Source organism: Anthonomus grandis, chromosome 13 (assembly GCF_022605725.1).
Source record: "Anthonomus grandis grandis chromosome 13, icAntGran1.3, whole genome shotgun sequence".
In the NCBI taxonomy this organism is placed as follows: domain Eukaryota; kingdom Metazoa; phylum Arthropoda; class Insecta; order Coleoptera; family Curculionidae; genus Anthonomus; species Anthonomus grandis.
Window position 1 is genome coordinate 10,755,081 of NC_065558.1, and position 26,687 is coordinate 10,781,767.

Here is a 26,687-nt window from a genome sequence, read left to right on the forward strand (position 1 = left end):
CCGAATAATTAAAATAAAAAGTTAGTCTATGAAATTAACCGAATTAGAAAACACATAATAACGTGATGAAATAAAGATATTAAATTAACCCAGTCAACTTTTTTACCTTAACTATTTATTGGATTAGTTTTTTAGCATCAGCCACTTAGTCAATCCACGAATAAACAATTTTTTTCTTTAAAATCTTCAATCATTTTGAAGCTGTGACACGACAATTTTATGGTCTATTAGTAGTTTTATTACTGACCTCCCTCCTCAGTCCTTATCCCCTTTAGGGATGTGGATCTTCCATTAACTCTGCACTCGTTCATCAGCTTTTCCTTCATACTTGTTCTTCTATTAATTATACAAATATTTTTGTTGTATTAGCAGTCTATCTTCTACTTTGAATTGTTGTAGTATTGCTTAATTGATTCAATCAATTCAACCCATGATATTCTTAATATGCGGCACAACAGATCTGCTTTGTTATGGCTATAAGAAAAAATGAATGCTCTTACCAGCCTTAATACTTTGTGTGTGTATTGTTATATTCGATTTTTTCCTAATTGTTGTCAGATTCATCATAGCTGTTCTTCCAATAGTAAGTCTTATGTATTATGTATCTCTGTCAGATACACCTTCGTTTGTTATGACACTCCAGGTATATGAAACTATTTGTTACTTCAAAGCCCCTAATTTCTTTAATGTGCTGAAGATTGTTCTGTATTCATTATGATTTTTCTTTTATGTCTACTGATTTTCTGACCTCCAACTAATACTTTTCGCATAATGTGTTCCCTGTAAACAAAATTGAAGATTTTATGTAGTTTTACCTGATACCGTGAAACGGGGTTAAATTGATCATTTCGATTGTAAATTTGCTTGTAACTCTTTTGATAACTGCGTATCGATATTAAAATTAATCATAAATGATTGTGTATGGATGCCGTAAAAGGATTTTGCAATCGTATCTGATCTAAATTTAAAGTTGTTTAAAAAAATGCCAAAATAAGGTGTGATCAATTTCATACCAAAAGCGGGGATGACTTTGATCAGTGCCATATAATTGTATTCTTCTTGCAATGCCTTAAAATGCATTATGAACAATTTAATCCCCGCTTAAGTTCATCAATCCGTTTAAAAGTTACAGATAATTCTAGGTTTTGGGGTGAAATTGATCACTTAGGGGGAAATTGATCAGTCATAAAATTCCACTAATTGGTTCTTTTTTTAGGTAAAATAAAAAAGAAACATTGCAGTTTTTTAATACTTTATTAAAAACACTTGTTTAAAAATACAAAAACTTATAAAAGACATTCAAAAAGTAAAGAAACAAATCTTCAATTAATAGATAGAAGCAGTAATGCGTATAGTAAAGATTTACATCCCCTTAATATCTACTGCTTTTTTGAATTGATAAATGATTTGACCTTTGACGCATTCAGCGATAGGTTCTGGCAAAATAGCAATTATATCTGCCAAGTCTATGGAAAACTTGTCGCCTTCTTGTGGTTTAAAAACAGTTTTTCTTCCATCGACAGATTTTAGTCCCAGAACTTCGAATTCGTTTTCATTGAAATTTTGAACTGTAGCTATGTAACGATAGCTAACACTTTTTCGCATGCCCCCAACACTTTAACCAATAAAAATGTCCCAATTTTGATCTCACTTTGACTCACTTCCAAATATTCAATTTCTTCGTTTTCCTGCAACTGGATAAATAGATCACCGGCGGTCATGTTATCGTCGGAATTATCATTTGTTATAGTCGCTGTCTGAACTGTTGGAATCATTTTGGGCTGTCACACTTTTCCCTGGCTGAACATCAAGTTTCGTTCTCTTCTTATTTCGTCTTGTTGGAGCATTTGAAAATCTCTGTTGTTGTAAGTAATTTACCAACACGTTCTGCGCCTTGGTCTTGATTAAAATCTTCTCTAGGCAGCAGGGACTATGCCACTTGCTTCAAAAGAAGAAATAAGATTTCGTTAAACCGCATGAGGTATTTTATCTTTGTATAGTTTCCTATCCATTGTCACCAAGGTTTTTTGCAACAAATATGGGAAATCCTTTTTGTCAATTGATGAATGTGTCGGATACGTATTTTTCCATTCTAGCAAGACTTCTCTCCAGGCCATTTTAAATGGCCTGAAAAACCCTACGTCCAACGGCTGACCTAAATGTGTCGCGTTCTTTGGCAGGCATACAAATCCAATGTTATGTTCTTCACACAGTCTAATAACTTCTTCTGTGAAATGTGAGGCTAAGTTATCGCCTATTAGAATTTTTCGCCCTTGCTGTCTTTTGGCATGTGGAAGAAACGCAGACTTAAACCAGTCATTAAAAGTTTCGGAAAAGATCCACCCATGTGACGTTCAGTTGTATCGTGATCCAGCTGCACAGCATCTATCTATGCAACAGGGTTCTAATTTTGGTCCTTGTTTAGTCCACTGCACCCACATTTTTTCTGCTCATACATAAGGTGGCAAAAGAACTCCTGCCGCAGAACCACACATCATCACTGAGGTTGCAGATTTAGTAAAATTGCACACACGTTCAGGGTACTTTACTCCACGGGAATATATTAGTTTTTTGCGCCCAGGGTCGTCAAGCAAATTAGTTTCATCATAATTATATACGTTGCACGACGGAATACCATTTAAAGTTGTTTTAAGGTTTTCAAAATATTCAGTTAATGTTTGCCTGGAAACATTAGCACGAGCCCTTTTAATATTAGCTGCAAGCCTTTAAGTTATTACATTGTTATGTCTTTTTAACAGCGAAAATACCCAATCGGTACCAGGTAAATTGTCCTTAAATTTTGCCACTGAACGATCTTGGGTATCTAGCAGATTTTTTGCCATATGCCTTAAATCTGTTAAATTAAAAGGAAACCCCCATTCGCCACAAATAACAACACATTTAAGAATTGATTGCTCTTCATTGGAGCTAAAAACGGTTTGCACGCCGTTACTTTTAACATGACGCCCATGGTATCTATTATTTAAGGTCCCGTAAGAAATCTTGAACCATTTTGCAGCTTTGCGTAAACTCCACCCTTCATTTATGACCTTTTCCAACGCATTTTCTATGTACTCTTGACCGTAGTCTTTGTGCCTTCGTGCCCCAACTTTTCTCTTATAAATTCTCGGCATTATGTCAATATCCTAAAAGCAAAAAATATTATTATTACTAGTAGTACTATACCCTTAAAATTATATAAGCTTTACAATCGGCTGATCAATTTCACCCCATTCAGTTGATCAATTTGACCCCATCCAATAAATCTTAAAATTTGACAAAATCCGGCAACGCCGCAAACTTTATTTTGAGGTTATAAAAATACAAGATATTCAGGATACTAAATATATCACGCACATATCCACAATTTGCATGTATTATTAAATAGCAGTCAAATTTTGGAAGGTTATATTTTTATCTAAATATTACTTACATGTTTGAGAGCCGCAAACTCCAAAAAAAACGTTTAACTGACAAAAAACATGCGCATGGATCACTAGCTACACCATTACTGAATACGATTTTTTACCGAACGGAAAAAATCGGCACTTAATATGCGCGGGAAATTTAAATGTAAAATATTTTGATATGGTGATCAAAGTCGCCCCGCGAAATCAAATTCACCCCATTTTACGGTACCAACGTCTATTCTGCAATTACCGAAATGTGTGTTGTTTATTTTTGCTATGCACTTATTATTTCTGTATAGACGTATTATCAACTGAATTAAGTGGTCCTATGATGTGTCCATCTCTGCTTCTATTGACCACAGATAATACCATTTTACTTTATTAAAGGGGTTTTTGTAAATATATATTTTATGTTTTACAATATAGTTTACTACACTGACAGTAGTTAACACTTGATTTACAAAAATAGTCAATTCATTTCTTACACACGTATACACTAAACACAATGACTTAAGACTACTAAAAACATTTATTTACAATGTTCTTATTATCTATTTTTTATTCCGATTTAAAAGTCGCGCCAATATTGAGACTTGTACTGGCCTCCTAGCGGCGAGGTTATGAGGTAGATATTGTTCCGGAACATTCGCCAACTTTCTACGTGTCCCCAGATATTTCGGACTTTCGGGTTTAGTGATTAGTAGTCAATTAGAAATTAAATGCTGATTAAGGAAATATGGCGATAAAAACATTATATTTTTTAAAAGATAAACAAGGAATAATATTTAATATTTGAATTATTTAGAGTCATTTTTAATTTAATTCCAGGTATTGAAATCACCTCAAGCATTTATTTAGACATTTGTTTTCCTGTTTTATTTCACGTATTTGAAGCCCTTTTCTAAATATTCAAAGTAGTTTTTTTAACGTCACATTTCATTCGAAGACTTTATTGTAATTTTTTAGTATTTAAACCCAGTATTTAATATTTTCCAATTAAGTCCATGGATCGTTAAACTTCAAAGTTATTGATATTTTTTCCTAATAATAGATTATAATCATTTATTTTGTATTTTATTCGAGAAATTTAAAGTCATTTTAGGCATTTGAAGTTATTTGCCAGTTTAAATTTCCATCAATTTTTTTCCATAATTAAATACCTTAAAATAATTAATTAAAAAAATTAACGTATAAATAACATACCCAAGTATTGAATTTTTCTGTACAGATATTGCAGTGGTCAAATGTATATTATCTACTTACTGATATATAATTTCTACACTTACAAGTATCATCATAAATAATCACTGATCATGTTTTAAATATTTCTTTCTTAGCTCCATTCGTTTGCCTAAAACATCCAAATCAAACACTACAACGATAATAATATGTAACCCAAAACCATTAAGAAAAATAAACGGATGAATGAAAGGATGACACTGAATGACTGGAATAAATTTAGCTTTATCGTTAGTGGTCGTAACCCTTAAAAATTGTTTATAACAGGGATCTGAAAGGAATCTCTGCCGCCAAAAGATGATTCCAAAGATAAAAAAAGAGATTTTGAAATAAATGGTTTCCTGACAAATGCGCTGGTGTTTTGTTTTAACTTGTGGTGGGCGATATCGGACGTTCTGTTTTTGAAAAAAAAATTATGTCCCTTTCGGAGCGCTATATGGGTGTTAAACATATTTTTGATGTTGTGTCGTCTTTAATTTTAAGTATTTTTTTGACGTAGGTGAGGTGAAGTGTTGTTTTAAGATGCCTCTCTCATTCAGGACGTCCGGTAAGTTATGGTTTAGTCAAAGAATACAAATGCTCCTGTAAGAGATAATTAATTATTTTCTCAAGGTTTTGCTTCTTTTATGCAGTCATTTCGACTATTTAATTTTTACCTGAAAGAAATCTAGTGCTTTAACTTCCTTATCTAAGTAAATTTTCCATAAACACCTAGTAGAAGTCATTAATTAAAAATTTACAAACACTGCAATGAAGTTCCATCAGGAACCCAAGTAAACATATTACCTTGTAAAGAATTTCAAGATGGCCATTGTTAATTAGAGTCAAATTACAAGCTGGAAGCCGGCGGTCGGAAGTTGTTTGCAAAGGCGCAACGAAGAAGTTTAGGTATAGTTAGGGAAAGTTTGGTCCCAACAGGGGTGTCGGGTTAAGACTGTGCCCCGAGAAAATCAGAGCTATACAACACTTTGTTGGTTTTGGCTAATTTAGTGCTTGCACAGTTTCACTATACTATTTTTCAAATTCGCATTAACACTTTTACATAATAATGTTTAAAATTGACTAATAGAAATGTCTATAACACTTTTGTTGGAAAAAAATGCATAAGCTGATATCTTCTTATGGTCTAGTATATAATAGATGAATATAAGTCAATGTGACATATTTTCCCTTGAAATCTTAGATTATCCTACCGACTGCACCGTTTATCTATATTATTCATAAAAATATCTGTATTAATTGGAAACTGATAAATGAAAAAGTCATAAGGGTGCTGTTTACGGAATACCAACCAGTAAAATTATAAAATTAATTCACTAAATGGTAGTTAAATCTAAGATTAAAGGGATAGTAAAATTTGGTAGAAAGGAACATTTGTCTAATTTGAGGAGGTATTATTAATTGGCTACTTATGGCGAAGGTATTTAGTTATAATATCCACAATGGATAATTACTATTCAAAGGTAAGCACTAGGTCAGTTTCCAAATTTTCACCAAGCTTGTATACTATAAAACTAATTATTGATTAAAGCTTGGTGTATCCTACCTGACTATACCGTTTGAATGTCGTGCTTCCGAAAATACATTTTTAGAAAACTTTATTTTTATTTGTTTAAATTAAATTAAATTTAATCATTGTGGACTACTTCATCCGAGTATAAAAACATATTTTTAAACGAGAAGCCTAATGTAGTTTTGAATTTTTACCTTTTTACATTTTCGAAATCTCATACATAAGCTGCATTATTACATACCAGTAAAATTTTGTTAGAGCTAGATTATTTGATTAGTTAAAACAGATTGCACTATCCTACTGACTTCTCCATTTATTCTAATACATTTATATATTTCCAACTAATTTCAATTAATCAATTGGAGATTGGAGATTTTATGGTTTTCGTATTGAAAATGATGGCTTAAATGAAATTCGGAGCATCAGTGAAACCAAAACTGAATTAATAAGCTAAAAGAATTCTGTACTATCCTACTGACTGCACGATTTAATTTAATACATTTATATATTTTCAACTGATTTTAATAAATCTACTGAAGATTCGATTGTTTATGATTTTCATATTGTATGGTCATCAAATGATGGCTTAAATGATATTCGAGCATCACATCATTCTGTCGTCTTCAGATTGAATTTTTAAGCGAACAATTAATTTTTTTATAATGACTTTTAATCAATTTTTGGAAATATCATTTATTGACTACTTTCTTATGATTAACGAAAATTCATGATCAGCACGTAATAATGAAAATAGTTTTTAACATCATTCTTTCATTTTTATATTGGCTGCTGATCATAGGCTCATGGAACAAGGTCAAAACTTTTAGCAAGTTTGTTTAGTTTTTAAAACGAGAAATCAGAAAACAGTTTCACCACCAACTAAAACTCATTATTTTACTCTTGATACGTGTTTCGCTAACGATGTTAGAATCTTCAGGAGAAGATCAAAACTGAACTAAAGTCGAAATTGTTATTTAAGTTTCTGTTATTAAAGGACCGAAAATAAGTGATGTATCTCTTACGTTGGGTTTTTATGTATTGCTGGATTACCACTGAATGTTGAGGTAATAAATTCATTTTTTTAAGAACTCAGGTATTTTTCATTGCTAATTTTTCAAGTTTTGAGGAAACTTAACGTTTTGCAAAGATATTTCGATAACTTTTAAACTAAATTTATTTTAGTTCAAACGAAAAATAATAAATAAATAAAAAAAATTTCAACCTTTTCAGATAATTACTATCAAAAAATTGCTACCATTTAACCTTAGAAAGCTATTTATTTTTTATTGTATTTTCTTAAAGAATATAATTTGAATTATATCTTTTTCAAATTATTTAACATTTCTTTTTATTTTTGATTAAAATGTTCGTAACAATTATGTTACCTTCTTAAATTAACTTAACCTAATCCTGTTAAAGTTTTTAATCAATAAATCAATAGGTAAAAATATTTAATGTTACTTCTAAAAAAAACTTGATTTGTACATTCTTTGATCTATTGATTTAATTTTCGTGGCAATTCAAATAGTTTTTTAAAGAATATTATCGAGGTCATAACATAAAGTAAATAAATAAATAAAGTTAAAAGCTGTTGGAGCAATAAATCAATTAATCAATGACAAAAAATTATAAAAAGCGAGTTATTTTTTTAATTTCATCGTATTTCTTAAATAAAATATAAACTTTTTGTTTATATTTTCTTTTATTTTTTAACATTTCTTTTCCCTTTTAATTAATTTTTTTGCGACAATATTACCATTTTAAATAATTTTAACCTACTTCTGTTATAGCATTTTATCAATAGATCAATAGCTGGAATAATAAAGTTTACCTTCTAAAAAAACGTAATCGACTTGACTGATATCTACTTTGTTTTTCTTCTATAAATACTTCTTTTCTCAAATTACTCCACTCTTCAATTATATTTTCGTCTTAATAAAATATTAAAGAAATAAGAATACCGAAATCTTTTATTTATTTAAACGAGTATTTATTTAATCGATAAATTAGTTGCTACATCAATAATTTGTGACATTATTTTAAATATATGTTTACACTGTATATTTTTAATACAAAGTAAAAGTTTTTTTTTTATTTTGTTTAAATGTTATATTCATAGCAATTTAATTATTTTTTTATTTAGTTTTATTAACATGAAATAAATAAATTAAAATCAAAGTTGATTGGGGTTATTAATCACGAAATGAATGACAAGAAGCGTTATAAAGGGATTTATTTTGTAATATTTATGGTATTTTTTAAATAAAATAAACTTTCCTCATATATTTTTTTATTTCCGTAACATTTCTTTTCTCTTTTAATTATACCTTTGTCACAATTTTATTAATTTTTTTAATAATTTAAGTTTAACTTTGTTAAAATATTCAATCAATGATTAGCTAGCATTATTTGGTTTTATTTTCTAGAAACACGTAAAACTTAATTGATATCTACTTTGTTTTTTTTTTAACTTATTTTCTCTTTTAATTACATTTATTTTTTTGAATTTGTTATATTTTTGTTCTATTAAAATGATAAATCTATAAAAATACCTCCATATTTTTTAGGTATTTAATTATTAAATCAATAGCTTGATATTGATTGAATTTTACCTTCAAAAAAATAGAAGTGCCTTAATTTTATTTTTTTTAATACTATGTAATTAAATTTTTGTTTCAATTTTTTACATTTTGAATTGATTATATTTTTATCTAATAATAGAATAATAACTAATAATTTATCTAAGCTTTTTCTAGTATAAAATCAATCAATCAATTAAATTGATTGAAAGGTAGGTTTTTTTATTTCACATAAAAAAATTAAAACTATTAATATATTCTTCAATTTTATTATCATTTAATACTCCTTTCTCTTCTTATTATTATTTTATTTGTGAAAATTTTAAAATATTTTTATTATTTTTTTAATTTTTGTGAACATGAAATAATAAATAATTAAAAGATTATAAGATTAAACCCTGTTAAAGTATTCAATCAACAAATCAAATAAACGACTTACTATGTGAATTTTAATATTTTTTTTTCTTTCGAACATTAACATTTTCTGAGTACTTTTTTACAATTTCGCTTGAAAAATACACTAAAGATTAACTTTTAATTTCATTTATCATAAGATCGCACTTATGGCATTATCCTAAAATTTAAAATACTGTATATTATAAAATATAAATTTTTATCGTTAAAATAGGAAAAAAATTAAATAAAAGTGCAGCAGTTACTTTAGTGCGCAAATGTTTTTCTGATTAAAGTGGCTTTCATATAATTTTACTTAATAATTTCCAATAATTTTGTTTAATATTTCTGTTTTAACAATGAAATCAAATTTTCACTTTCTAAATGGTATATGATATACATTATTTCAATTTTAAAAATACATGTAAAAAGTATTGCTTATTAGTATACTGGCAGTAAAGTTAAATAGGTCCAATATAATATATCTGCTATATAATTTTTTTTTCTATTTATTAATTAAGTTACTAAGAACCTAAACTTTATAAAAAAAATATAAAAACCAGAACATTATTAAAAAAAACGTTTGTGGTTTTTCCAGAACACTGGAAATGAATGAGAATAGAGAATAAAATGAGAAAAACGTCCGTATATTCTATTTGCAAAAATATGACCTGAAAATGTAAAATACCTATGGTTCAATATTCTTCTTGCTTTTATAAATATTTTGAAATCTTTTATACTATTAGGACTATTTTTTAAAAACATATAAATAATTACAATCTTTTAAAAGCTTATTTTTATTACAATAAATTTAATTTGAACTTATTGGTAATTATATATTTTTTTGTTTGTAATATATTCTACCTTTTAGGAATTTTTTATTATTTTTAAAAAGGTATATTCAACTTGGAGTAGATACATAACCTGCAATAAATAAAAAAGTCAATATAAAAATTGCATTTTTTAACGTTTAAAATGACGAATGTCATAATTTTTGGCTTTTTTAAACCTTTTTTGGATTCCCGTAGTCATACAATATCTACGCATAACTTACGAGCATATTTTGTATATATTTTCATTAAATTAGTCTCAGTTATTACAGACAAAACAATGGTAAACATTTATAATTTTTTTCTTACATCATATGAATTTATTTATTTTAAATTAATTTTTAGAAATAAGAATTAACTGAAATTACTTTCTACCTAATTCTAATTATTAAGCCAGTACACAAATGTCTTTTTAATATTTTATAATCCAAGTTGCTCTAATAAAGCATTAATTGTTTAAAAGGTGTTATTAAAAGTAAACATCATTTAGTTTTCTCAGTTTATATCTAACATATAAGAAATCTCCTAAATAAATTATACAATATTAACAGTAGATTCAGAATATATAATATTTTTATATTTATTTTTTAACCTCCTGACTTGCTATGTTTGCGATATAATGAAATAAACAAAAACTTTATATAGTCGGAACCATAACATCTAAGAGCAATTTTTTTCTCCCAATATATTACATAAATGTCTTAAACTTAGATTTTTTTATACTGCTTCTATTGACCAATTATGTTATATAGTTAATAAATAAAATTCATATAAAATAAACATTTTTACTTTTATCTTACCCTTTTTCCTAATTTTTTCATTTAAAGGACACATTTCTTTATAGTTTCTACCTGGCGTGGTATCGCAGAGACAAAACTGTGGGAACAGGGCCTGATTTATTACGGATATATAGGTTCTCACTCATTAAATTCAAGTTATGTCGCTTTTTATCAATGTCATATTAAAACTTTTAATATAAAATATTTTAGATTTCTGCATCGGCCGTAACAAAAGGTAGAACGATTACCATAAAAACAATAGAATATCCTTTTTTTAATTTATCGGTTTGTTGGGACAAATACTTTATTAAAATACCTTGGGAATTTATGATCAATTATAACCATAAATTAAAAGCTTGGTAAATATATTATACAACATTATTTTAATATATATCATTCTTTATGATATTTCAGATTGAGATGAGTATGTAATTTTATTTTACACTATACAGATAAAATCAAATTAACGTGGGAGAAAAAAATATTACTACAATAGTTTTAAATTTGCTACTTTTTTTATTTGTAAGTTTAGGATTTTAACAATTTTTATAATAAATTCAGAAAATTTTGGACGGTATTTAAACCTGCCAAGTAAAATAAATAGCACTATTTCATGGTCACATTTTTACCCCGCATAAAGCTCTTTTAAAACTAGTGATAAGACTGTTCGTCTTTTAGCGACCATCATTAATTAGAAAAAAATAAATTCTATACCGTATACATCCTAACTGGGAAAGTTTAATCGAAATAACTCAGGTCGGGTGTCTAATAAAATACAAACGTAATATATACCGTAACACAAAACAGAATCATTTCTCACTGCGATATTTATTTTCGCCTTGATAACGAAGTAATAAGGTTGCCGCGCGGAACGTAGCTTCCCCCAAAGTTATGAGCGAATATAAGTGGAAAATTAGAATATCTAAAGCCCTTTGCTTTGTTCCCTTCCGTATTAAACGTAACCTTATTTATTAAAGGAGCAAACTAAGCTCGAATTAGCATTAAATTTCCATTCGTCAGCGTGACGCGAAGTTATCAGTAAATAAGCTCGACCTCCCCCGACTTCTTACATTAGAAGTTACACCCCATTTGATGGTTTTTGTTGTGATGCCATAGTTTTTTTTTGTAACTAGAGAAAGTATATTTAATTAATAAACTTAAAAATATATAAAAATGCACTCTTAGACATTAGAAAAACAGTTCTTTATACTCCACAAAAAAAATATATGGTCAGAAATAGAAAAGGCATTAAACAGAACATGTAAATACTAAAGATTTATTTTATTAATCTAGAAATAAATGTATAAACAATTTTAAGATATTAAGTTAGATGTTACGTTTGACATTTAAATCATATCATTTTGCCAATGGACCGCGCCTTCCTCTGAGATAAAAAATCTTGTAAAAAACTTCATCAGTGTTTGAAATGGTCGAAATCATTCCATGACGAATGAAGTTGTGTAAGATACACGTTGTTAAAATCACTTTTTCGGCATATTTAGGCGCTTTCTTCTGCCATAAAATCTGAATTTTTGGGTAAGAATTCCAAATGCATTTTCATCTACCCTGCGGGCGCGAGATAATCGGTAGTTAAAAATACGTTTTTTAATTTGATTTTCAGTATGAGTTTCAGGAAAAGGTCTCATTAAAAACTTTTTTAAGGGAAAAGCCGGATCTCCAACGATAACGTATGGGGCAAGTTGCTGAGTCCCTGGTTCGTTTGCATCATCCGGAATATCAAGTGTATTTCTTTCTAAGCGCTTTTCGAGATTTGAATTTGCGAAGATCCCTCCATCTCTACTTTGCTAATTCGCATCGACAAGTGCCAATAAAACTATTGAAAAGGACTTCTTATAATTGAAGTAAAGGGAACCCGAATTGTGGGGAGCTTCGATAACAACATGTTTGTCATCCAAAGCTCCTATACAATTGGGAAACTGCCATTGTTGCCAAAATTCTTGGGTAATTTTTTTTTCTACTTCATAGACTGTTTGTTGTACTGTAGAAGTTCCCAGGCGATAACTGAACGCTATTGTCCTGAATGAATCACCACTGGCCAAAACCTGGAAATAAAAACATATTTTATTTGTCTAAGTAACCCGTGTTATATTTAAAGAGCTTAAAACATTAGAAATTAAAAACTTTTACAACCATATTCGGCATCTTAATCTCTATTAAACCTCTTTTAGCTAAAAAGCGCTTTTAAAATCAATTTGTCTTTATTTGACATGTAAACAAAAATAGAAAAACAAACAGACATATTCAGCAACCGTTTTTACACCTATTTTAATTAAAAGCGCTTCTAAAAATTTGTTTTTTCAATTTTTGTTTACATGTCAAACAAAGATTGACTAAGACAATGAAAGGTTTTAAAAGCGCGAATATGGCTAATTAGGTTTAACCTATATTCTGAAGCACGCTTTTTTTTAGCCGATGAATGCAAGCAGAGATGGATGAGTTTGCGAAGTCAGCATCGCAAGGTTCGTCAGAAATATACTACTGTAAGTAGAAAATGGAAATTGGAAGATTTTTATGTCATTTTTGGAGCCCTACATAAAGGACAAAGAGCGATTGTCATCAGTAGATTTGAGATAGAAAGTGAAGAAGAGACAGACAGTAGTCAAAAGGGAGAACTGGAAAAACAATCAGCTCAAAGTATGGAATATCAACCAATACCCGGATCTTCCAAGCGATCTCTGGACCACAGACCAAGATTTATTACATCTAAGAACCCACAAGAGACAGCTTCCTTAACCGTAATGAAATATTTATTTGAAAAAAAAGAAATTGCGGACAAAATGCCACAAAAGGATTCCTCGGATCTCTTTATTGAATCAATGTTGAAAACTGAAAACCTTCTCTCATATAGATCTGCATCAAATAAGGGGCCAAATATTTAATGCAGTATCGCAGATGGATGCCAAATATTTGATGCCAATGCCACAATCTCGGCATTCTTTACCTCAGCATGGCTCTCATAGTATTCAGGTACAAAATACCACAACTGGAACAGACTTGCTGTATTTCGAAAATACAAGCAATCGTTATGTCTCAACCCCAATCACTTATTTTTCAACTGCTTATTTTTCATTTCAATGATGGAAGGTTTAAATTGAAAATGGCCAAGTATTGAATTTACAAATTGTTTCTGCTTTAAATATTAAAACCAATTTTTTGTATTAAAAACATTGAAAAATATATCTACTTACCTTAAACAAACTGCTAGTTTCTCTCTTGGTGACATTGTTGCCCGACATTTAGTATCCTGTTTCTTAAGGTTACCACCAATTATTGAAAGCAATATTTCGAATCGCTCTTTTGACATCCTAAAATACTTGAAGAACCTTGCGTGGATCTGTACTGCAAGGAGGGATGTACCCATTTTCTTTTTCTTTTGGGTTTTGGCTCTAACAGCAAGGCGATCAACAACAACTCTTCATCGGAAACATTCATTTTATCGAATGAAGTTTACTAGCATGCACCTTCGATCATAGTCTGAACACGCATGAATCTTGAGCGTACCTTGAGCATCGTATGAGTGGAGCGTGAGCATCATCTTGGTGTGAAACAGCCTTTAGCATGGAAATCGGATACCATATTAACTTCTTTAGGGATAGTTGCGTAACTTTTCAGAGTCGAACTAATTGTGTCCATAGGGCTATTTATTGTTTTTTACTCTGATATTTTTTTTTTCACGAATCGAGCAAAATATACTGGGTGTTAACCAACAACATTTTTTGACATATTCTAGGGGTTATTTGAAAGCTCTTTACCCTAATATTTTGGGTCCTAAAAGTTACTGTTACGATGATATGATTTTTTTAACGTTTTCTCTCAAATTATCTAAAATGTCGCCTTTAAAACCATATACAACTTTTTTATTAGTGACAATAAAATTACGATTTTTGAAAAATAATTTTCTATATAATCTATGGTATCTAAATAGTTAACAGCTTTCGTTTCAACTGATTATCCTTAAGGGACCGACAAGGTTTTTTAATAAACAAAGTCGGTAATTGTTTGAAGAAAATTCAACGTCAAAATTTAATTTAAAAAAAGTAGCAGAATTAGGAGCTTCATTTCATTTTAATAAATTTGTTAATTAATGGCCTTTTTAACAGTATGCTAAACAGTGATAATAAAACATAATATTTCGTTCAAAAAATTTAAAATCGTAATTTTATTATCAATAATAAAAAGTGAACTAGTGAAACTAGTGAAGGATCAGCGAACAGATTCCAGGTGTTGCCGAAATCCCTCCTGGCAGAGTCATGTACACATGGGCAGTAATAAGTAATTATTATTTTTCAGTATCTATTCTCACATAGTTAGATAAATCATCTGCTTGATTATTAAGATACCATAATAATTTAGCATGAAAAACAACACAAATATTAACAATAATTTTCTTTACAAGTACAGGCAATAAGAAAAGCCTCCTCTATAATAAACGTTACAAACATTATATTAGAGAAACTATTAATGGAACAATAAATGAAAATGTATAGACACGTTTATTTCTGGGTTGTTTCTCGGTAAAAATCAGATTTAAAAACTACGATGTTTTAACCATACCAAAGTATTTCCCAAAAAAGTGAAAAATGAAATTTTTTTGGCATATAATTAGCAAAAAAGTCCTATATAACTAACTGATAAGAATAGTAATTTTGTATACTTTTTTATGTCTTATGAGACTATGACAAAAATATGAACGTTATCTATCTACTCCGTATCAGCATAGCACCTAAATTAACTTCAACGTGCGAAAACTATCTGAACACACAAGCATGAAAATAAAACCGAGGAAAACTGTAGTAATATCGGAAATTCTCGTATAGGGTAAAAAACGAATTGGACGGGTTTTATTTTGTGGCTTGGCTCACAGATGGCTACACTAAATACTTTTTCTTGTGTGAGGCAAAAACCTAAACTGGATTATTATATTTATTGTATTTATTTTATTCGTGTCTCTTTATATAGCATGTGATCAAATTAATTATTTCAGATGGTCCAAATTTGTCTTAATTGTTCATTGAATATCTTAGGTCTAAGTAAAGAAGATACCAATAATAACTGTAATAAATTCTTTGTATTAGAGAATTTTATGAAATTTTACATTTAGTATCCATAACAAAAAATTTAGATGTAAAGCAGATTTCCAGTAGTATATGTTGGAGGCAATAATATAATTTTATTGCGTATGGTAACATCTATAATGGATGTCAGTCAAAGACTGAAGAGATCAAGTAGACACTAAATTAAGATTTATAGTAGGAAAATCTTGACCTAAATAAATTTAATATCGGGGTATACTGCAAGAGCAATGACTAAATTTTTGAAAAAATTAAAATAAAAAAATTGTCCAATTAAGTCCTTAGCTCTTAGTTATGCACACAGTTTCATACAGGATACATGATCCAATAGCCCAAATTTATTTATGTTATCCATGTGATTATCTTAATATGTTATAAAAACCTTAACTATATTACAGCCATTGTATTGTAAAAAATTATATTAGTTTTGATAAAAGTAGTTTAATTTTATTATGTATCTTTTTAAAAAAACTAGGGACCACACAAGCAATTTCAATATAAAAGTAGGACATATGGCACAAAATTATAAAACTAGTTAATATAAAAAAACCTGCAAAAACTAAAAATCTCAGTTTATTAATAAAATAATTTCAGAGTTTATATATGACCAACACTTATAACCTGATTTCTTTTTTGCTGTTTAAGTTATTGTTTATGATAGTAGAAGATTGACTATTTGATTAAGAACTTATGAATTTTCTGATATCTGTTTTCCTAATAGTCTCACGCCGTTATTGTGACAAATAGCTTAAACGAGCATTTAATCTACCTAATCTACATAATGCATACGAACTAATAGATGTTCTGCATTTGTTTAACTTCTTACTGCAAAAATTTTTTGTTTTTTATAAAAAAATTCTACTAGTACAAACTTGAACTTAAGATTACGTTAAAAATATTTTAAAAAATCCTTCTTCGATACATTGTTCTATTTTTTCTTGGTTTTTTTGTGGTTCATATATGGCACATTATGCATTAAAACAACATTTAAAAACCGCAAAAAAATTCCTTATTATTTTATAATTAAATTTATTCAGTGGGAAACTTGTAAAAACAGTTCCTATCTTTGTTTAAACAGAGAAAAACATTACATTGCTCGAATTTTATGAATCCCTTTTTGCGCCACAGGGATATTTGCAATTTGCATCTTTGCCTTTCATTACACCATAATGGAAGATGATCATATCGAAATCCGATATCGAATAGCATCGAATCCAGGAGGTCGACACCTCCCATATACTAATTGTAGATCGTTACAGCTCTTGGACATAGAACCATTATATCTTATCCTTTTTTGAAAATCGTTTCACCTGGACTGTTGGCATACTTCCAGCCTATATTGATAAAAGGTTGACTCATTTGTTATCATACCATGCAACAACAGATATTTTGGTTCCATCAATTGTAGCAACTTTCTTTACTATAGCTCCTCGGCCGTTCATTTCTAGTTCAGAATCTTTTGGCATTTTACTGTTTGGCACTGTATTGATTCTAACTGTTCCTTGTGGTAGACCCTGTTTCGTAAGATAAATTTGCAGTAGAAAGCTACTGAACCAATTATCGAAAAATATCTTATGATTTATATGTCTGGGTACTGTTTGTGTTAGCCGCAGAACCACGTTTAAACTCACACCCAGATCAGGAAAACCATCGGGTAAAATATTGGTTTGACTTCTACCAAAAATTTCATTATCGTAAGAAAATCCGCTAACTCCACTAAGAACAAACGCCTTATATCCCCATTTGTGGGGTTTTTGGGGATTATATTGTTTTATGGACGAACGCGCTTTTGTAGGAAATATCTGCTCATCTATAGCTAAAAACTCCTCTTTTAAAACTTTGAGTCACTGCTCTCGTAGTTTACTTAGAAGCGGTCCGATTTTAAAAAGTATATCATGAGCAGGATCACCGGCAGCAATACCATCGTTATTGTTCGCGAAATGTAAAGGACGTTTTATTTCCTCCCATCTGTTACACCGCGTCTGGCAATTGCACTATTGACATATTAATACAGGTTCTTGTGAATTGTTCTAGCACATTTTTAGTAAGATCTAAAGGTTTTTGAGGTCTTTTTTTACTGAATGTAATATAGTTTGATAAACTATATCATTGATGTGATTTCATCTATTAGAAAAAATTTGAAAAATGCGTAAAGGGAATCCGTTTGCTGCAATTTAGGTGGCAGGTTAGTAGAACCGAAAAATTTTATATCTTTATCTGATGTTACCAAATGACCTCGCTTTCAAGTTGAATGCTTTTTATCTCTATTTTTTATTAGACTATGGCGTAATTCGTTCATGGAAATATCATCTTCGTTGTCTGAACCGCTTTCTGAATCTGTTTCTGGAATAATCATTTTTGATTCATTATTTTCTCTTGTATCGCCTTGAGTGTCTGACTCGGGGGCTAATATAATAAAAGGAATATCATCATTTGATAGTCCTTCGCCTTCACTACCATCAGGTATATCCACAACTACAAGTTTTTTTGAGCCATAGAAGTTTTTCGGGTACATTTTTCTAAAATACCAGAAAAAATAAAATAATGCCTAGTTTAGAAAGCATATTGTCCATGACAGTTTTGCACAAAACTGCATATTGTGGCATATATGACACAAACAATTTTTTAATAAAATACTCAAATATAAGGAAATACTTGAAAATACTCAGAGAATCACTTTCTTGAAGGCCTCACATTTATGTGGAAATTTTTTTTAATGAAAATATTCAATAGAAAATTGATTACGATAATTGATTACGATAACGATAATTGAAAATCAAATTTCACTATTCTTAGAAGCACCTGGCAATACAACGACCATTTGCAAAATTTCATAAAACTTTAACTTGCTGTATTGAAATGGCGTCACATGACCGGTTATATGAAATTTGTGTGCCATATATGAACATATCATGCATAAATACTTTGCATTGAGGTTTGGTTTGTGCCATATATGACCCACTATGCGGTAAGGGGTTAACATTTGGTACTTATCTTTTATTTGTTAATGGCTTATTAACTAAGTTATTATATGGAACTTTGATTTTAGTCCATGGTTTAAATATATGTATAAACATATATATAAAAGAGTTTGTCCTGACTGACTGACTCATCATCGCAGAGCCCAAACTACAATAGCTAGAAACGTAAAATTTTGCCAACGGGTTCCTTTTATAATGTAGGCACCGGATAAGAACGGAAATTTTTCGAAATTCAACCGATAAGGGGTAAAAATGGGAAAATTGTTACCCGTGACCTCGAGAACTAAGGGGGCGTGGGTTCGGAGTTTGAACGGAGACTGCCTGCACCAACACTCGTTGGCATCAACTTAAGAAAAAAAAATTAACTGCAACAATGTTTTTTTATAGTGTAGGCTTCGGATACGAACGAACTTTTTGAAATTCCACCCATAAGGGGTGTTAGCGATATGATAATTATCGCATAGCGGCATAAAACTGATTAATAAATACGATTGAAAAATTGCCTCTGTATTATTTATATTTTGGTAGACATAATACAACAAGGAGGGTCCATGCGAGACTGATATCCTAGAGGTGACTCGACTCAGTCTTACCGCTCGCTCTGCATCTAACGAATCATTTTAAAGATTATTTGTGTCTTGGTTTTATAATAATTATATTATATTAATCGCGCCCCTTGACCTCAAGAAAAACGGCGTGGCAATTGTGGGTTGCATGTACTATCAGTGAAGCGAGGCTTCGGTTTTTATTTTTGTGTATTGTGGGTTGCATTTACTATTATTAAAGGCCTTTTTCGACTTTTCTTTTATTTTCACGCGAGCAACGCCGCAGGCATTCAGCTAGTTAAATATAAATGTTAAAAATAAAGATGAGAATATTATATAAACACATATTTTGAATAAAATTCCTTGAATAAAGCATGAGTCCTTAATTACAAACAATTTTTAACCACTATTAATTATATAAAATAAAAAGACATCCAGTGATATATTCATTTAGTTTTCATAGATTAATTGAAGTTTATATTTTGCGTCAAAGTTGTTGGATCTAATCTTTGCATGTGCTTAATACAAATTTAAAAAAATTATTTGTAGTTTTATATACGATGTAATAAGATACTAAGAAAATTGAATTTGCATAAAAAAGATACCATCCAATAGTCCGCATGGATCTAAAAATAAGTCATCTACAAAATCAGCAGTATTAAAATATATGTTAGTATATGGTGTAAGAGGCTGCTCCAAGTTAATTAAATCTAGATATGAAAATCTAACTGTCAAGTTAAAAATATTCAACAAATTTCTATTTGATAGTCATTATGGGTCTAAAAGTAAGCAAAAAGTAAAATTTGGCGATTTTATCTACAAAGAGCACACATCATGAAACATATGGCTATTGTAGTTATTTTTTAATGCACTTGAGAATATCGATAATAAACTTATTAAATCTAAAAGGTTTCCTCAGGAGGTAAAACTAACTTACGTCCTTTCTAAGAAGAAAAATGTTTTCTTTGGAGTAAGGAATCCATTCTACCCCTACGACCCTTACAAGTAGCTTTTACATTAGATGCCTTTGCTAGTCAACTTTTCTAAGAGTTTGTATTCTCCATATGGGTAGTATTTTTCATAATCTTAGTAATACATTGCTTGGACTTATAAAGTTATCCTCGAAAAACTTTATTTTGGTCAAACATTTAAGGTATAATAAAACGTTTTACAAGGTAATTTATCAGGGCTAAACAACACAAACATTACTTTGTTCAGTAATCCGTCCTAATATAAAAGGCCAAGCACAAACCAACAAAGCAACTACATCAGTGACGTCCACCGGAGTATTTGCGCGCCTCTCGTCTGTATGTACCTCTATTTGCTATTTGACTAGTGGCCGGCAAACTCAAAATACATTTCAAAGGTGGATCGTCCGTGCATTTACTAATTTATGTGCACTCAAACCGGAGTTGGATGCTACTAACGTCCCGTTGTTGAAACATTGAGAATATTCGGTGTATCCATCAATTATTGAGCATAATGCAAATTCGATCCTCTATATCGTAACCCTTTGGAATCTAAATTCTGATTCGGGAGGCCGAATCGCTAAATTGTTCCCACGAATATTTCGTATCCGTACTTGACTAGAGGATTAATTTTAACTGAAATAGTTCGCAATTTTGTTGCGTTTATATAAGTGAAGAAATTTTAGTTAACTTAGTGATTATTGTTTTACTTTATTAGTTTAAGATTTAAAATATGGAAAAATATAAATGTAGCAGGCTTCCATTAGTATTCTTTGAAAGAATTATAAATGCTTTATTCATATGCTTAAATTAAAATGCAAATAAAAATTAATTAGAATGAAAACAAAAGGAGTTTTTCTATATCGAAAGAACGAACACCGTTTAAGTGACTTTAATAGTCAGCTTTATTTTTAATTAAATTACCATAAGAGATGATATTAAAAAAAATGTTGACAGCTATAAAATATAGAAAACATGGTGTCTTAAGAAAAAAAATATTTAAACTATGAAATAATAATTTTATAGCTTGATTTTTTAGTTATATACTAATAAAAAGCATAAATTAAGTACAAAAATTAAAATACTTAATTATGCAGTAGGTACGTAAATTTTAACCTTCTATATCATTAACATCTACATGTATTATTTTATTTTTTTAATACATGTTTGTAATTATTTCATTTTATTGGTTCGAAAATATGACTCGAACTTTAAAATTAAATGAAAAATCAAAAAAAAAATAATGTAAAGAATAATTTTTAAAAAAAAAGCTTTTCATCAGATTTTCTAGAACAATCAAATAGCTGCTTAATAAATTGATGTTAACACATTCAATAACAATAAAATAAAAACTATTTTTATAAAATAAATTTAGGTATTAAGTTATTTGCGGTAAAAATTTTATCTAAATACCACTTTGCTGAAGTCACTTTTTTCACTCACCCATTCTGCTGAGAACCTCGATATTTGTTATGTGGTCTGTCCATACTTTCAATATTGTCCAATATAACACAACGTTTCCAATTTCTTCGTTGTCGCTTCAGTAGGCATCGATGTTTATACTCCGTAAATCAAAACAGAAAATACGTCATAAAAAACGTAATTTCTGTTTGAAATGCCTAGAAGCAATAAAAACTAAGTTAGAATGCCTAAGAGAAACGAGAACTAGCCTTAGTATTATGGAAAAACTAATACTGGAGAATTTATTCCCGTAAGAGCTAGTATCTGTTATCATCCTTTCGAAAAGTTGAAGTGAAAATAAATATTGTTTTGGGTCTCTTGCAGGCAATATAAGTCAATTTTTATTTACTTTCAGGTAGCTGAAGTCGTATTATATCTACGTTAATTAAAGAAATCTGAAACAACTAAAAACAGTTCAATGTCTAAAAGAGACCAACATGTTCCTGTTCGGAAGCAGTTAATAGAAATTAATTTTCATTTTCAAAAAATATGATCTAATTATTTCATATTGAACAACTAATCACACTATTGGGTGTCCAATAATCAAAATTTAAAATATTGCATTTATTACGGTTAAATAATTTATTAAGCTAAAACGTATAGAGAGGAATCAGCAATTGTCCGAAATGTTATTTACCCGTGCTTTGCCATATTGGGCCATGGTGACCTCCGTGTATGTGCTAATGTACAAAGGCTTTAATCAGAGCAGTGCATAGAGCAAATAAAGCGTTCGCCGCCGAGTCAAAACATCATAGTAATCAGTTTTGATTAGATTTAGGAACTATTCCCGTGTGCATCACGCGTTCGGGATTTTACGCCCAAAGGGATGTTTGATCATAAAAGTTTGATTTTTCCTTAAAAAATATCGCGTGTATATATTATGATTTAACAAAATACCGATATAAGTGCCAGTAAATCAGCAATTTTTATTCAAGTCTGACCAAGGTTCTTTTTTAATTCCCGGGGTGTTTACGCGCCGCCGTTTCGAAGCAACCGTTCGAAGCTTTTCTTTTAATTTTAGCAACCGGAACACGTACATATAAATTTATTACTATTCAACCCGTTTCCGAAACTTAATTTCATTAGGGCTGCATTGTTTAAAATTGAAAGCCGGGAGAGTAGGGAGAGAGATTAGTTAATTTATCATGTAATTCGGCGAATTTCCCTATTTTACACTAGAGCGTCTTTTGTGCACTTGAATCGGAGTACGGTGCGTGTACGAAATATCGGCAACGTTTATTTTAATTGATTTATATGGGGCGCCTTTAACCCTTTTTAAGTTAAACAATACCCACATTTTTCCTGTATTAAAATAGCTTTAATGATTAGAGGGTGGCGTCAACATGACTGCACCTTGATTCTGCATCATAACTAAAGGACCCTTTGGTTTATTTAAAGCAAAACACTTCCGAAAGTAGTTACAAGGGAAGAAGTTAGACAGGGCCCGCAAACCAAAATGATCATTTACTCCGACATCCAGCAATCTTAAAGGCCTCCAGTACTACAGTTGTAAACTAGTTTGAAAGTGCAGGTATGTGCTGGACTAAGTAACCAGACTTTTGAACTAAGTAAGAAACATATTTCCCATATCTCAGACATGCGAACCAACTAGAGAAAATTGGGATAGGAATATCAATTACTGAGAGGTCAAAGAACTGCTATCACATCTATCTAAAGTTAAGGATAACGTGGCTGCTATCCCGCTCCAGTAAGAAACCACATATCAATTTATAGGAGAATGCGACAAATTGGAAAAGAGCACAGAAGAACCCATTAGTTCTCTCATTCTACTAGGAGAGCAGCTAAAGAACGTAAAGAACATTAATTAAAAAGGCCTCCTCTTCTTTGTTAGGAGAACGAGTTGCCTTATTAGGGAGATTAAATAGAGAGGGTAGTCAGCGGTAATGACAGGGTTTCAGAAGTTGGCAGAAAGTGACTTCTAGGCCTAATCAGCGGACACTGTTCTCCTACTATTACTACTACGACTACTCATCTTCCACAAAATACTTTATGAACATGCCAAAGAGTACATGCAGAAACCGTGGGCCTGATATCATCCAGCCAGCGCTTCTGCGGTCTTCCTCTACTTCTCATTGTTCTTCTGAAGCGCCAAAGGATCACTATGTTCGTCATCTACTGTCATTTTCTCTTGCCGCAACCTCTATTCATTATCATGTAATGCAACCTCCATTTCATCTCGGCCATTTGGATTACTTCGGTCACCTTTATTCGTCTTCTTATTTCCTCGTCTCTGATTTGGTCTATTATGGAAACACCAAGCACCATTGAACGTTCTAACACACACGTGCTGTTTTCAATTGGTCTATACTTATGATTGCCAATATTTCGAGGCCTTTTGTTATGTACATATCATAAATTTTACGTTTTAAATGCATTGGAATGCAGTTTTCCAAAGACAACATTCTTAAATATTCTCATTGGATAGTTATAATTCAATGTGATTGGGAACCTGCTTTAGGTTTTATTGATGTTGATTTTTAGTACTATTATTTTTGATGAGATATTTAATTATTGCATCATTTCCTGTAATTCCTCTGCATCCTCGGAGATGAGACCAACATCGTCCGCGAAGTGTAAGTGACTTCCGTCGATTTTTATATCCTTCTGTTCCCAATATATTTCCTCAAATATGTCTTCCAGTTTCAGAGTGAATAGTTTTGATGATATCGTGTGGCCTTATTGAACGCCTCTATTTAGGTTTATATTTTTTATTTTCGTCAATTTTAATATGCATTACATCCTTTATGACTTGGAATCTTGAGTCGATTCTAACGTTATTAATAGCATTGAGCACCATGTTTCGATTGAATCGAATGCTTTTTGGAAGTAAATGCTATGAATGCCAGATGTTTTTCTATTATGATGCGTAACATTTGCAAATGGTCAATGGAACTGAATGCACTACGAAATCCTCTCTGTTCGGCAGGTTGGTAAAGGTCTAGTTCATTTGTAAGATGGTTTACTTGCTACGAAGTATTTTGCTCCGAACCTTTTGAGACCTACAACTGTGTACCGCCAAAAAAGATTTGTAATTTAATTAATATATAACTTCAATCTTAAATTAAAAAAGCGACTTAGTTTTCAAATGTTATCACGCAAAATAAACATAAACTATAAATGAAAAATTTTTTATTTCGGTACTGTAATGGATAAAGAAACTCGACTGAATACTACAATTCTTTTAACCATGAATCAATGAAGGTAAAAAGATTTTTTTTCTTTAAACTTTTATGGTCTTTTACAGGATATTTACCGCTCTTCGTTCTTTTCTATGTATATCTTCGTGACATGGTTTTTCTGGTATATCTTCAAATCTTGCGCTTAGTATTGTCCTGCTATTAATTTAGTGTTTGTGGGTCTTCGGTGTTGTTGACTTATATAAGTTTGTACCGAAATCTTCAATAATTTGAGCAGTTTACTCTGGGATGTATACAATCACTAGTTCTATTTTCAGCGTCTATTCAGCGTGGAACCAATATGCTGTTGTCTTTTGTTTTTTTAATGATCTTTGTTTTATAGGTTCTTACATCCTACCCATTCGTAAGGATTTTTATCCGTTTGTTAAAATCTCTGTGTTCTTCTGTTCCCCTTTTCAACTCTCTTTTCTGTCTCATTAGTTGGGTATAGCTGGGTGATATCAGCGCTTATTTTTGAGTGTTTTCGTTTAAGCGCATTTTCTTAGTTGCTGTATGAATGGATGATTTAATTGTTTTACTTAGCTGATTTATATCCATATGGTTAATGACTTCTATTGATGAATATAGTATATAGTAATATTAATTAAATTATTAATAATTCTAATAACAATAATAATAACAACTTTGTCTCAATAAAACCCAGAATCTTTATTAATATTTCACAAGCAAAAACTTATCGTTTTATCGCCATCTGGTTGTTCTGCACACCCATTTGTCGACGTTGAATATGGGAAAAAGCACTGTTTGAAACAGAAAATATTATTGGAAAAATAACTATAAATATATATAACTTCAAATAACTGCACCAAATTTCAACCAAATCGGTTTAAGGATAGTTATAGTATTTTTAAAATTCCGTTATTTTTTGAACCTTCATCGCCCTGTATCTCAGAAACAAAGCAACTCCCGACATACGTTCATAGGAACTTTTTTTCATAAAACGACCTAACGATTCACCCTGTATAGTTTTGTACCGTAGTTAGGAAACACCCTGTAATGTAAATATGAATGTAGCTGATCTTAATTATGTACACTAAATTCTAAAATAACACTTCATTATGAATACATGTGAATTCTGGAATGCAGTAGTGGGTATGAACGACGACGACTATGACGATACTTGATTACGTAATATATGAATTGAAATGCGATTAATAAGTATAAACGCCTCTTTTAATACTAATTACTGACTATTGTTCAATACATTAATGCGGGCGAAGCCACTCAGCTTGAACTGCAATCCGATATAACAGGAGCACTTCTTTTCCCGTGATTAACCAATAATGAGATGCAAAGTGATGAATAAAGGCTTACCTCCAATCCCTGGCTTTGTTTAAAAAGGATACTTATGGGTAAATTGTCCCTTTGTCTTGCAAATTATTGGTTGACGTTGTAGAGGCGGCCTTAATATTTGTCTTCACCTGTTGTGGCTACTGACCTCCCAAATTGTACTTGTATCGCCGGAAAATCTTAAAATCCGGCTTGAAGGACCATAAAATGTTTTGTTGCTGCTCCGCTGCTGGATCACCAAATTGTGTTGTATCTCTGCTGCTATGAACAGCAAGGATTAATTGTGGACTGTATTTTCATAGGTGAATTAAACAAACAAGTCCATCGTGAACCACTTCTTTATTTAAGAAATGCACTTAATATGTAAAGAAGGTGGAGGGCTTATTTG

The 26,687-nt window shown here is 30.5% G+C and overlaps 1 long non-coding RNA gene across 1 annotated transcript in view; it reads right to left on the reverse strand.

Annotated features, from left to right (window-relative positions):
- LOC126744021 (uncharacterized) overlaps positions 1–26,687 on the reverse strand; it is a 55,921-nt gene extending 29,234 nt beyond the window's left edge. Inside the window, exons 1-2 of the long non-coding RNA XR_007663042.1 lie at positions 26,324–26,687; positions 21,774–21,949 (exon numbers count right to left, since the gene is read on the reverse strand). This is a non-coding gene — a long non-coding RNA (uncharacterized LOC126744021). The remainder of the gene's footprint in view (positions 1–21,773; positions 21,950–26,323) is intronic.